Source organism: Triticum aestivum, chromosome 3D, assembly GCF_018294505.1.
Source record: "Triticum aestivum cultivar Chinese Spring chromosome 3D, IWGSC CS RefSeq v2.1, whole genome shotgun sequence".
Taxonomy (NCBI): Eukaryota; Viridiplantae; Streptophyta; class Magnoliopsida; order Poales; family Poaceae; genus Triticum; species Triticum aestivum.
Genome location: NC_057802.1, coordinates 425,913,803 through 425,924,574, shown reverse-complemented (window position 1 = coordinate 425,924,574; position 10,772 = coordinate 425,913,803).

Genomic DNA, 10,772 nt, shown 5'->3' with positions numbered 1-10,772 from the left:
ATCGCAAGCAATTCATTGAACTGAACCGTATGCCCTTCATCGCACACGCAACTAAAACCTGAACCGTGTTTGATGCATCCGTCATCGCAAATGTTTTACACATTTCTGACGGTTTTCATACAGCACCGTTTGCGATTATGGCATCGCACGCAGTTTCTCGAAGGGTCTCTGATCGTAGTGTCGCGTTAGCAGCATCCTGCCGTAGTGTAAGCGGACGATGACTTCTCGGGTCATCAAAAATCGCCTCCGTGCTGACTCCGAACGGATGGATCCCGTGGAGTTGTCGTCTTTAAACGAACTCCTGGATCGCATCGCCGCCATGGAGGTCGCTACGGACTATGATCGGATTGGGCTCAAACCCGATCAGAGAGAAATCAAATCTCAGCCGATCACTCACCAGATAGCGATCGTAGAGGAGCAGAATAGCAACTCTTCCTCTATGTTGAAGACGAACTATGTTCGGATTTCTGAGCTCGAAGAGCCGGATACCTGTCTGTGGAACGTCACGCCCAGTCCTCCGAACCTAGAATCGGACATTGGGCCTGAGAAATTAGTGGACATCCCAGAGCCTGAACTATTAAACTCGGAAGTTTTTCAAACTCTGGACTCCCAATTGGGTCAGGGTTCGGATTTAAAGCCACCCACCCACCACAAGCAATATTCACCGAGCAATTCCGGTCCTCCGGATATACGCGACCTCATGCACGTACGACAGCAGTCTCAGGAAACAGTCCATCACTTTTGGGCCAGATTCCTCCTTGTCAAAGACAAGATTAAAGATTTCCGCGACGAGGACGCGATTTCAGTATTCTGCAATAATTGCACGGATGAAGGAATCCTCAACGCCATCAACCGCCGTCGCGTATTACACTTCGCTGACTTGGCAACCATAGTACAGAAGTACTGCGCAATGGAAAGCGCCTGGAAAACTCAGACAACTTGCTGGGAACCACCGGTTTCCACTCAACCCCTCGGGCGGGCAAAAAGGACACACCCTCGCGGGGCGCCCGACCCCATAGTAAAGAAAACCAAGCCCACTATGGGACGCGGAATAGTTCTGGAGGGATGGCTCGACAGGCCATGCAAAATACACACGACACCGGATACCATACCAACCCACAGCCTTAGAGCATGTTGGATACTCCGGCAAGTGGCCAAGAGCGGCGAGGATATCCTCACAAAAACACCTCAGAGCAACGCCCCCGGAAGACGACGACCTTAGAGTATTGACGGTCTTTGAGACTTTCGCTTCAAACAATCGGCACAAGTGGGCACTCCGCGACCGCGCCGAAGTCTGCCAAGTCGCAGCAATAAACCCCTGGAACGACACGGCCATAACTTTTAATGCCAGTGACGAACCAAAATTCCGGTCAGTCCGGGCACCAGCTGCCCTAGTCCTCAATCCAATTGTGGACAGATTTCGGCTCACTAAAGTGCTCATGGACAGCGGCAGCGGACTAAACCTCATCTACGAGGATACACTCAACAAAATGGAAATAGACAGGAGCCGCATCGGGCAAAGCAATACGACCTTCCGTGGGATTATTCCCAGCCGGGAGGCGCGATGTGTGGGGAAAATCACGCTCGACGTGGTATTCAGCACGCCGGAGAACTATCGGTCTGACGAGATAACCTTCCAGGTGGCCCCTTTCAAAGTGGATATCACGCCCTGTTGGGGTGAGATGCATTCACACAATTTCAAGACATACCCCATTACGGGTATATGAAGCTCAAGATGCCCGGGCCCAACGGTATTATCACTCTCACTAGCGATCCGAACATAGCACTCCGTGCCGAAAATAAAACTGCATTCCTGGCCCTTGAGGCACTGTTCGAGGCCCTCGCGGCCGAAGGGTTAACCGCATTGCGCTCCACGGTGGATAGCGACAACGTAATCCTTGATAAGCGGCCCAAATCCACCTCCTTCAAACCAGCAGATGAAATAGTCAAATTTCAAGTCCACCCGATGGATCCCAAGAAGACAGCTTCCATCAGGGTGCAGCTGGACCCAACGGTTGATGCTGCACTACGAGAGTTCCTGCGCGAGAACTAGGACATATTCGCCTGGCACCCTTCTGATATGCCAGGAATCCCACGCAAGTTGGCTGAACACAGCCTCAATATATTGAAGGGATATAAGCCGGTCAAGCAAAACTGCGGTGCTTTTCCGAACCCAAACGACAAGCTATGGGGGGGGGAGCTAGCCAAGTTAATCGAGGCCGGATTCATCAGAGAAATAAAACACCCGGACTGGCTAGCAAACCTGGTGATTGCTACCTCTTGAGCACTGCGTTGGTTTTCCCTTGAAGAGGAAAGGGTGATGCAGCAAAGTAGCGTAAGTATTTCCCTCAGTTTTTGAGAACCAAGGTATCAATCCAGTAGGAGGCTACGCGCTAGTCCCTCGCACCTACACAAAACAAATAAATCCTCGCAACCAACGCGATAAGGGGTTGTCAATCCCTACACGGTCACTTACGAGAGTGAGATCTGATAGATATGATAAGATAATATTTTTGGTATTTTTATGATAAAGATGCAAAGTAAAATAGAAAGCAATGAAAATAACTAAGTATTGGAAGATTAATATGATGAAGATAGACCCGGGGCCATAGGTTTCACTAGTGGCTTCTCTCAAGAGCATAAGTATTCTACAGTGGGTGAACAAATTACTGTTGAGCAATTGACAGAATTGAGCATAGTTATGAGAATATCTAGGTATGATCATGTATATAGGCATCACGTCCAAGACAAGTAGACCGACTCCTGCCTGCATATACTACTATTACTCCACACATCGACCGCTATCCAGCATGCATCTAGAGTATTAAGTTCATAAGAACATAGTAACGCCTTAAGCAAGATGACATGATGTAGAGGGATAAATTCATGCAATATGATAAAAACCCCATCTTGTTATCCTCGATGGCAACAATACAATACGTGCCTTGCCGCCCCTGCTGTCACTGGGAAAGGACACCGCAAGATTGAACCCAAAGCTAAGCACTTCTCCCATTGCAAGAAAAACCAATCTAGTAGGCCAAACCAAACTGATAATTCGAAGAGACTTGCAAAGATAACCAATCATACATAAAAGAATACAGAGAAGATTCAAATATTGTTCATAGATAAACTTGATCATAAACCCACAATTCATCGGTCTCAACAAACACACCGCAAAAGAAGATTACATCGAATAGATCTCCACAGGAGAGGGGGAGAACATTGTATTGAGATCCAAAAAGAGAGAAGAAGACATCTAGCTAATAACTATGGACCCGAAGGTCTGTGGTAAACTACTCACACTTCATCGGAGGGGCTATCGTGTTGATGTAGAAGCCCTCTGTGATCGATGCCCCCTCCGGCGAAGCTCCAGAACAGGCCCCAAGATGGGATCTCGTGGGTACAGAAGGTTGCGGCAGTGGAATTAGGTTTTTGGCTCCGTGTTTGATCGTTTGGGGGTACGTAGGTATATATAGGAGGAAGGAGTACGTCGGTGGAGCAACAGGGGCCCACGAGGGTAAAGGGTACGCCTAGGGGGGGGGGGGTAGGTGCGCCCCCTACCTCGTGGCCTCCTCCTTTATTTCTTGACGTAGGGTCCAAGTCTCCTGGATCATGTTCGTTCCGAAAATCACGTTCCCGAAGGTTTCATTCCGTTTGGACTCCGTTTAATATTCTTTTTCTGCGAAACTCTGAAATAGGCAAAAAATAGCAATTCTGGGCTGGGCCTCCGGTTAATAGGTTAGTCCCAAAAATAATATAAAAGTGAATAATAAAGCCCAATAATGTCCAAAACTGAAGATAATGTAGCATGGAGCAATAAAAAATTATAGATACGTTGGAGACGTATCAAGCATCCCCAAGCTTAATTCCTGCTCGTCCTCGAGTAGGTAAATGATAAAAACAGAATTTTTGATGTGGAATGCTACTTGGCATAATTTCAATGTAATTCTTCTTAATTGTGGTATGAATATTCAGATCCGAAAGATTCAAGATAAAAGTTCATATTGACATAAAAATAATAATACTTCAAGCATACTAACTAAGCAATTATGCCCTCTCAAAATAACATGGCCAAAGAAAGTTCATCCCTTCAAAATCATATAGTTTAGTCATGCTCCATTTTCGTCACACAAGAATGCTCTCATCATGCACAACCCCGATGACAAGCCAAGCAATTGTTTCATACTTTAGTAATCTCAAACCTATAAACTTTCACGCAATACATGAGCGCGAGCCATGGACATAGCACTTTGGGTGGAATAGAATATGATGATGGGGGTTATGTGGAGAAGACAAAAAAAGGAGAAAGTCTCACATCAATGAGGCTAATCAATGAGCTATGGAGATGCCCATCGATTGATGTTAATGCAAGGAGTAGGGATTGCCATGCAACGGATGCACTAGAGCTATAAATATATGAAAGCTCAACAAAAGAAACTAAGTGGGTGTGCATCCAACTTGCTTGCTCACGAAGACCTAGGGCACTTGAGGAGGCCCATTGTTGGAATATACAAGCCAAGTTCTATAATGAAAATTTCCCACTAGTATATGAAAGTGACAAAACAAGAGACTCTCTATCATGAAGATTATGGTGCTACTTTGAAGCACAAGTGTGGTAAAAAGATAGTAACATTGTCCCTTCTCTCTTTTTCTCTCATTTCTTTCTTTTTTTGGGCCTTCTCTTTTTTTATGGCCTTTCTTTTTTCTTTTCTTATTCCTCACTTGGGACAATCTCTAGAAAATGATGATCATCACACTTCTATTTATTTACAACTCAGTGATTACAACTCGATACTAGAACAAAGTATGACTATATGAATGCCTCCGGCTCTGTACCAGGATATGCAATGAACCAAGAGTGACATGTATGAAGAATTATGATGGTGGCTTTGCCACAAATACTATGTCAACTACATGATCATGCTAAGCAATATGACAATGATGAATGTGTCATGATAACGGAATGGTGGAAAGTTGCATGGCAATATATCTCGGAATGGCTATGGAAATGCCATAATAGGTAGGTATGGTGGCTGTTTTGAGGAAGATATAAGGAGGTTTATGTGTGAAAGAGCGTATCATATCATGGGGTTTGGATGCACCGGCGAAGTTTGCACCAACTCTCAATGTGAGAAAGGGCAATGCACGGTACCGAAGAGGCTAGCAATGATGGAAGGGTGAGAGTGCGTATAATCCATGGACTCAACATTAGTCATAAAGAACTCACATACTTATTGCAAAAATCTACAAGTGATCAAAAACCAAGCACTACTAGGGGGATAGATTGGTAGGAAAAGACCATCGCTCGTCCCCGACCGCCACCCATAAGGAGGACAATCAAAGAACACCTCATGTTTCAAATTTTGTACATAACGTTTACCATACGTGCATGCTACGGGACTTGCAAACTTCAACACAAGCATTTCTCAAATTCACAACTACTCAACTAGCATGACTTTGATATCACTACCTCCATATCTCAAAACAATCATCAAGCATCAAACTTCTCTTAGTATTCAACGCACTCATAAGAAAGTTTTTACTAATCTTGAATACCTAGCATATTAGGATTATTTAAGCAAATTACCATGCTATTTAAGACTCTCAAAATAATATAAGTGAAGCATGAGAGATCAATAGTTTCTATAAAACAAATCCACCACCGTGCTCTAAAAGATATAAGTGAAGTACTAGAGCAAAACTATATAACTCAAAAGATATAAGTGAAGCACATAGAGTATTCTAATAATTTCCAAATCATGTATGGATCTCTCAAAAGGTGTGTACATCAAGGATGATTGTGGCAAACTAAAAAGCGAAGACTCAAATCATACAAGACGCTCCAAGCAAAACACATATCATGTAGTGAATAAAAATATAGCTCCAAGTAAAGTTACCGACGGAAGTAGACGAAAGAGGGGATGCCTTCCGCGGCATCCCCAAGCTTGGGCTTTTTGGTGTCCTTGGATTATCTTGGGGGTGCCATGGGCATCCCCAAGCTTAGGCTCTTGCCACTCCTTGTTCCATAATCCATCAAAATATTTCACCCAAAACTTGAAAACTTCACAACACAAAACTTAACAGAAAATCTCGTGAGCTCCGTTAGCGAAAGAAAACAAAAGACCACTTCAAGGTACTGTAATGAACTCATTCTTTATTTATATTGGTGTTAAACCTACTGTATTCCAACTTCTCTATGGTTTATAAACTCTTTTACTAGCCATAGATTCATTAAAATAAGCAAACAACACACGAAAAACAGAATCTGTCAAAAAAAGAACAGTCTGTAGTAATCTATAACTAACGCAAACTTCTGGAACTCCAAAAAATTCAGCCAAAATAGGACGACCTAGACAATTTGTTTATTGATCAGCAGCAATTGGAATCAGTATTTTATCACGTTCTGGTGATTTTTAACAATTATTTTCGTGAACAGAAAGTTTCTGGAAATTACAGCAAGATCAAACGAACTACTGCCGCCGCCTACCCACTCGTTCACTTGAAGAGACTCCAATGGCGATCCGAGGGGTGAGCCTGCTGTATATGGACTTCAGCAAGGAGTTCCCCTTTGAGTTTGCCATTCAGTCCTATGGCTGCACCAAGTTGAATGTGATGTACACCAACGATCCATACTCGGTGAAGCTCTGCCTCACCGAGTTCAAGTAGTACCTACAAGACGAGAAAGCACAAGGTCGCAGGACTAGACCTTGTGCCCGTCCATTCGTCTCCTGACAGGGACCAGCGGATCGCCGTCGCCCAGGTATGTGTGCGGGACAAGGTTCCTGTCTACCACTACTGTAGGGCCATAAGAGGTTCTGGAGCATTCGTCCGTTTCATCAGCAGCGCCGACTGCACCTTCGCTATGGTGGAGAGAAGGAAGAACGCGACGATTCGGCCATCTGGTGCAACAAGCTTGTCGACATCCAGAAGCAATACAAGATCATCGGCAATGGGCAGGAGAAGGACTCCGTGGTTGACCTTGCCGAGACCATCATCGACCCCTGATACACCAACATGAAAGAAGAAAACGATACCAAAGGACCTGAACACGTGGGAGGTACCTCTGAATCTAGCCTACATGACTTACGCGGCCAAGGATGCATACACATGCTACGACATGTACAGGCGGATCTTGGACATGAGGGCGTGTCTGCTTCCCGTAACTGACGACTACATAGACAGCCATAGTGTCATGATCAAGCGTGCCAAGAAGGTCTAGGTGTTGTACTTTATCTGTTTATAAGCACCTTTATCATCTGAGTGTTTCATGCATTAGCCTATGTGTCGTAATTATCTGTTTTGTCCAAAATATTTCTTTTAAGAACCCATTAACCTGTTTGCTTTTTTAGTGGCTATTTGCTTATGTATGTAACTAGTTCACTTGTCCGTATAAAAAAAACTAGTTCACTCGGCTGTCGTGCTTTGAATCTCCTTCCTCCCAACATATTCCCCTTCTCAGGTGGACCCAGCAGGTCTCGTACACGGACATATGGGACCAACCACCTATCCATTTGTATTTCTTTATTTTGTTCAATCTTTCGTCCTCTTCCTATACAGCGGCTGGCCATCATATCCTATGGCGTTGGCCAGGCCATCCCTCTACTCCCACACATTGTCCGGCGGCGGCAGCTCCACCGGCCCACCTTGCACCCGAACAAGTCAACCCTCGTACTCCCCTCCGCCTCCGTCTTCCCCCGCTCCGGTTTGTTTGGTCTGAGGTCTCGACATCGTCCTCCACCTTGGTGCTATCGCCGCGGCGCCGCCGTCTGTCGTTCCCAACATTTTCAACAAAACAAGAGGAATCGGGAGACAACTGTTCGTCGAGAGGCTGATAGTCCCGGGCCCACCAGGTCCATGGCCTAGGTTTTATTGTTTAACATGGGCAGCCCACGACATGTTTCAACATTTTTTGGATCCGGCAGGTATCAAGCAGCCTCTGGGCCTCCCAACCTAGCTTGTCTATAACATCAGCAGCCCAAGTTATGTTTGTTTTTTCAAGACGAAGCACAGCTCAGTTCTATTTTTCTATAAGAATGCAAAATTGAACATATATTTATATCTTATTTTATTACATATATATATATATATAATAGAAACAACATAAGGTTCCGTTAAACCTGTCGTTCGTCCAACCATTTTATAGACCTTCCCACTTCCTTTATTTTTCATTTTCATTAATCCTATATCTGAATTTTCTCTCACTTTCTTTTTCGTTGTAAACTGAGTTTTCTCCTAGTACTTTTCCCTAGAACCAACTCAACTGTCCCATGTCTAGCCTAAAAAATAATAATACCCCATGTCCTATTAACTCATCAAATTAAAATGATATTTTATTTCATAAATTGAAAGTTCTTACAAAATAACAATAATAATTGTTTATATATAACTTGGCAAGTTAACTCGTAATGATTGCGTACATAAGCTTGCAAAGATTTTACTGACCAATGCAGTAATAGACGTGCAATCATGTGTTTATGCTTTTATAACATTTCTCCGTCCAACCCAACATGATATTTTCACCCAGCCCAGCAAGTCCACGGATTTCGAGAAAAATGCAAATGGGCTTTAAATTCTACCATATATATAAACGGGCTGCATAGAAGCCTAAGCAAGGCGTTGGATTTACATCCAAAGGCCGGCATTCTTCTTCAATCTCTCGTCTTCTTCCCCCAGCGCTGCCGGGACCGCCTGCTCCAGCCTTCGGCATCCAGCGGCGTTGTTTTGCGCGCCTCAGCGAAATGCTACCCCGCCGACGGCCAGGCCATCCCTCCACTCCGCACCTCCTATTATTCTGTGGTGAGTGTAGGCCCACCCCGCACCCGAACCAGTCAAGTTTCCCACTCCTCTCCGTCTACGACTCCACTGCCGCGTCTTCCGCATCTCCGGGTCATTCCAGTCTGGGGCCTCACCGTCGTCCACCGCCTCGCTGCGCTCGGCGCGGCGTGGTCAACAAACGAGAGTCATCGAAAGAGGACTGTACGTGGAGAGCCTGACGGCTGGCACCCACGAGGTCCATGGTCGCACGTAAGGAAAGTTCCTCCTTATTAAGTTGTTTCCTCCCCTTGACAGCTGGGACCCACCGGCTGTATCTTCGCACGGAAGGAAGTGCCCCTTGTTATGCGAAAAAAACCATTCCTCTCGATGACAGCTGGGCCCTGGCAGATTTGGTGGCTGACTTGTGGGCCTACTACGTAGACGTGTACGCACGGCTTTGTCAACTTAATCAACAAATGATTCTAGTAGCTGGACCGTTGGATGTTAATCCAACAACCGTGCTCCTTCTTCAACCTCTGTTCTTGCTCCTGTATCCCGTGGGCGGCAGTGCTGCTGCGCACCCGAACCAGTCAAGTTTCCCACTCCTCTCCATCTGCGACTCCACTGCCGCGTCTTCCCCATCTCCGGGTCGTTCTAGTCTGGGGCCTCGCCGTCGTCCACCGCCATGGCGCGCTCGGCACGGTGTGGTCAACGTGGTCAACAAACGAGAGTCATCGGAAGATGACTGTACGTGAGAGGCTGACAGTGGGGACGCACCACGCCCATGGATGCATGCATGCAACTACACCTTTTTACCCTGAAAAATAAAGTTTTCTCCCCCTGACTGCTGGGACCCACCAGCTACAACTTCGCACGCAAGGAAGTGCGTCCATATTATGGGCAAAAAAGTGATTCACCCCCTGACTGTTGGGACCCACCAGCTACATCTTCGCACACAAGGAAGTGCCTGACAGTCGGGACCCACCCGGGCCGAAGCGTACGTAGCGTTGTCATTCTGGTCGCGAACGTGTACGTACATACTGTTCGATGTAGAGGCGCGCACGTATGGTAGTAGAGGCGTGCACGTGTGGTAGTAGAGGCGCGCACGTAGCATGTACACGTACGTACAACGGCCAGGGTGCAAGAAAATAAATACGGCCACGTATGTACATACTTCGATCCATGGATTTTTTACCTCACTCACATACTTTGGAAGATGAAGAAATTCTCTTGAATTTACTTATGGGCGGGGTCACGAACACCTACTCGCGCATACGTACGGCCAGGGCTCATGTACATGGCTGTGGCTGGGTCGGAACAGAGAAACTGCATCGTCGTCGTGTTATGGGGAGGCAACGGAATGCGTCGTGTTCATCGGGAGGCGACGGAACGCGTTCTGTTCATCGGGAGCTAATCGGCTTGGACGAAACAGCCGATGGAAACAAGGCCTGGCGTACCGCAGAATGGAGGAAACGGCCTTGTGTTCGACCGGCCACGATGGAAACGGGATCCTGTTCATCGGGAGGGGTCTGGCGTACCTCAAAACGGAGGAAACGGACCTCCTACGGTCAAAACGGGGTCCTGTTGATCGGGAGGGGTGTGGCGTACCACAAAACGGAGGAAACGGACTTGTGTTGGAGCGCTACAGTCGAAACGGGGGTCCTGTTCATTGGGAGAGGTGTGGCGTACCGCAAAACGGGACTCCACGGGATACTGTTCATCTCCACCGTCGACTGCCTCCACGGGCTGCTGTTCATCCACCGTCGACTGCCTCCACGGGCTCCTGTTCATCTACCGTCGACCTCCTCCAGCCTCCACCTGCGACTGTTCATCCACGGGTTCCTGTTCATCCAGCCTCCACCGCGCGCTCCTCCACCGACTACTGTTCAACCAGCCCTCTCCACGGGCTACTATTCATCCAGCCCTCCACCGGCTACTGTTCAACCAGCCCTCCACGGGTCCTGTTCATCCAACCCTCCACGGGGTCCTGTTCATCCACTGGCTCGATCGATCGGGGT